Source organism: Notolepis coatsorum, assembly GCF_963971535.1.
Source record: "Notolepis coatsorum genome assembly, chromosome: 7".
Classification (NCBI taxonomy): domain Eukaryota; kingdom Metazoa; phylum Chordata; class Actinopteri; order Aulopiformes; family Paralepididae; genus Notolepis; species Notolepis coatsorum.
This window is the reverse complement of record NC_140171.1, coordinates 141,262,487-141,266,193: the sequence shown is the minus strand read 5'-3', so window position 1 is coordinate 141,266,193 and position 3,707 is coordinate 141,262,487. Positions and strand designations below refer to the sequence as shown.

General features: G+C 48.8%; 1 protein-coding gene across 1 annotated transcript in view; it reads left to right on the top strand.

Annotated features, from left to right (window-relative positions):
- LOC311231788 (voltage-dependent T-type calcium channel subunit alpha-1I-like) overlaps positions 1-3,707 on the top strand; it is a gene marked incomplete at both ends in the record, with an annotated part of 346,702 nt that overhangs the window by 115,526 nt on the left and 227,469 nt on the right.

Genomic DNA, 3,707 nt, shown 5'->3' with positions numbered 1-3,707 from the left:
GAGAGAGAGAGAGAGAGAGAGAGAGAGAGAGAGAGAGAGAGAGAAGAGAGAGAGAGAGAGAGAGAGAGAGAGAGAGAGAGAGAGAGAAGAGAGAGAGAGAGAGAGTGGAGCATGGTGAGAAGAGAGAGAGAGAAAGAGAGAGAGAGAGAGAGAGGAGCATGGTGAGAAGAGAGAGAGAGAGTGGAGCATGGTGAGAAGAGAGAGAGAGAGTGGAGCATGGGTGAGAAGAAGAGAGAGAGAGAGTGGAGCATGGTGAGAAGAGAGAGAGAGGTGGAGCATGGTGAGAAGAGAGAGAGAGAGAGAGAGAGAGAGAGAGTGGAGCATGGTGAGAAGAGAGAGAGCGAGAGTGGAGCATGGTGAGAAGAGAGAGTGGAGCATGGTGAGAAGAGAGAGAGAGAGTGGAGCATGGTGAGAAGAGAGAGAGAGAGAGTGGAGCATGGTGAGAAGAGAGAGAGTGGAGCATGGTGAGAAGAGAGAGAGAGGAGCATGGTGAGAAGAGAGAGAGAGAGAGTGGAGCATGGTGAGAAGAGAGAGAGAGGAGCATGGTGAGAAGAGAGAGAGAGAGTGTGAGCATGGTGAGAAGAGAGAGAGAGAGAGGAGCATGGTGAGAAGAGAGAGAGAGGAGAGAGTACGGAGCATGGTGAGAAGAGAGAGAGAGAGAGCATGGTGAGAAGAGAGAGAGAGAGTGTGGAGCATGGTGAGAAGAGAGAGAGAGAGAGAGAGAGAGAGAGGAGCATGGTGAGAAGAGAGAGAGAGAGGAGAGAGTACGGAGCATGGTGAGAAGAGAGAGAGTATGTCTTCTAGGACAGGGCTTCTCAACTTGGGTATCAATGTAACCCTCTGAGGTCTGGGCTATTTTGTGATTGTGACCCTCCCCGCTGATTCTGGGCCCTTTAGGGGCCGTTATTTCAATACAAAGAATGTTTTACATAATATGAAAGTACAGGTTCATACCGTCAAAATAAGCCATCACTTGTACAAATCAGGCAGATACTTTTCAATCTGTGTCTTATGAATCATGCTGATAACACTTTGAGTGGGTCACGCCTCTGAGGCAATTTTTTTACGAAATGTGAAAAAGATAATAGTTATACGTTGACTGCTTAAAAAAGAAATGCATGTTAATAGTTTTCTATATGATTTGCTGCACCATGTCATTTTGGGAAAACTATTTCCCTCCGAAAAGTGTCTGTATTTCACAAGAGAATAAACTAATTATCTTCAGAGGTAAACGGTGTCCCTGGGACGCCTGTATCAGTTCCGCAACCGTTCCTATTTCCGGGGTAGGCCTGATTGGCCCCGACAGGCACGTGACCCGCCGCGGCCACGCCCCGCGGCAGCCCCAGGACGCGGCAACGAGGCTGCTGTGGTTCACCGCCGCTTTCCGCCTTCAACGCCGCAGAGTTACCATACGCTATACAATATACTATGCAATGTACTAATATACAATACGGCTCACTTTTCCCACTTCAATGACAGAGCCGCTGTTTAATAATATTGTCGCGGCAGAGCTCCGTCGCGGCAGCATTATGTAGCAGTAATCCCCCCTTTTTTACCATTGACAACTAGCTCAATTGGTAACGCTGCTTGGCTGTGGATCCTATGGTCCGTTTGTGACAAGTTTGATTCCCTTAATTTAAATTTTTTTTTTTAACGTGCATTGCACTATAGCGTATTGTATATTGTATATTGTATGGTACAGTAACGGTCTCTGGAGCGCAACAGTAAGAAGCATTTGCACTGCAACGCGTACACCTTACTGTAAATTGTACCTCATCCCATTTCTGCTTTGCACTATAGCGTATTGTATGGTAACTCAGTTACTTCTATTCTGCATCGAACGCTGTACATATGTCTCTATACTATTTTATTTCATACAACAATGTATGCCTTTCAAATGTTAAATGATAAATGATTGCATGATACACACTGAAATAATCCTGCGCTCGCGCAAATTTGCTGCTGCGGGAGGCGTTGAAGGCGGAAAGCGGCGGTGAACCACAGCAGCCTCGTTGCCGCGTCCTGGGGCTGCCGCGGGGCGTGGCCGCGGCGGGTCACGTGCCTGTCGGGGCCAATCAGGCCTACCCCGGAAATAGGAACGGTTGCGGAACTGATACAGGCGTCCCAGGGACACCGTTTGAAGCTGGGAAGCTATACCTGAAGAGTTACCATTTCATTGTTATTATTTACAATGGCAGGACCTGCAATTATACACATTTACTATTCAAAGAAGTATCTTTTAGGCGTACGTTTAACCGGTTGTGTGTAGCATTGTGTGTTTTGATGCAGAGGCCCAGACCAGGATATCTCTGGAGGATCTCCTTTTATTGCAATTTGATTGCAACATTTGTCGCTTGGCAGTGAATCAAGTCTGGAGACAAATAAAAAGCAAACAGCTTCCTGAGAAAGTGCCCATAAAACCAGTCTCCACTCCTCTTCCCAAGAGAATCAGAACAGCGGCGGCTGGGTGGCGCAGCGGTCTAAGCGCTCGTCACCAACGCGTGAGACACCGGTATCGAATCCGGCTGTCAGCGTTGCCTCCGGCCTGGCCGGCCGTCATACTGGTTCAATTGGCAGAGTCAGCGGGAGGGGAGTCGATGGGTGGTAATCTGGACGTTGTAAACAGCGACTCCTACAGGTCGGTCAGGGTGCCTGCACAGCAAAGACAGGAGATGTCGAGGGTAGTGTGAGCCTCCCACACGTGACACCTCACCAATGAGAGTCCGCGCTGGCAGGTGAAAAGATGTGGCTGGCTGACTCCGCATGTATCGGAGGGGACATGTGATAGTATCTATCAACCCTCCCTAGACCGACCAGTGGGGGGGCACATGTGAGCAACGATCAAGACAGGGGAGGGGGGAATTGGCACAACTCGATAGTGCTTGTACAATCTACAATCTACATTTCACGGGCCGACACCAGAATGACACAAATGGATTTACTGTATGAGCTTAGAGTAAGATCTGATCATGTGTGTGGCGATCGCGATGACAAAGTACTGATTGTTATCATCACTGCTGTGTGTGTGTGTGGTCTTCCTGAGCCGTCGGCTAACGATTTCAAATCCTTCAGTCCCACGGTGCCTCGCGGTGTTGTTGAGACCCGCGCGGTGCCCTTGTTTGCAGCGTCGTTCTCGACAGCTGCTCATGCGAACGACTTCACATTCGACACCGACCTCCCCTGGGCTCTCAGTGACACACGCACCGAGTGAGTGTGAAGTCGATCGGATGAACGGCTCTAGTTATATACGCGAGGGACAGACAGACAGATGGACGGCCAGACAGAGATGTCTTCCTTTATAGTTGGAGAGTGTGGGAAACATATAATAACCCACTGTATTGTTATGTTTATGTGTTTTTTGTCGTCTTTCTGTGTGGACCCCAGGAAGACTAGCTCGCCACTTAGGTGGCAGCTAATGGGGATCCTTTTAAACAATAAACAATAAACGCAGTCGATGAATCCGGTTAATACAATTTATTAACGAAATTAATGAAAGTATCAATATAGTCAGAGATATGGCTGGATGGCTCTCATCCAGGCTACCAGCTATATGACACCAGGGAGAAGAGAGTGAATCACAGGGAGGGGGCTCATTTTATACCCAGGAGAGGTGAGGGGGGGGGGGGGACCCTAAACTGGGTAGAGGGGACAGAGGGAGCAGGACAAGCTCCTATTTCCCCCCACAAGTGTTAGATGTTATACTGCCA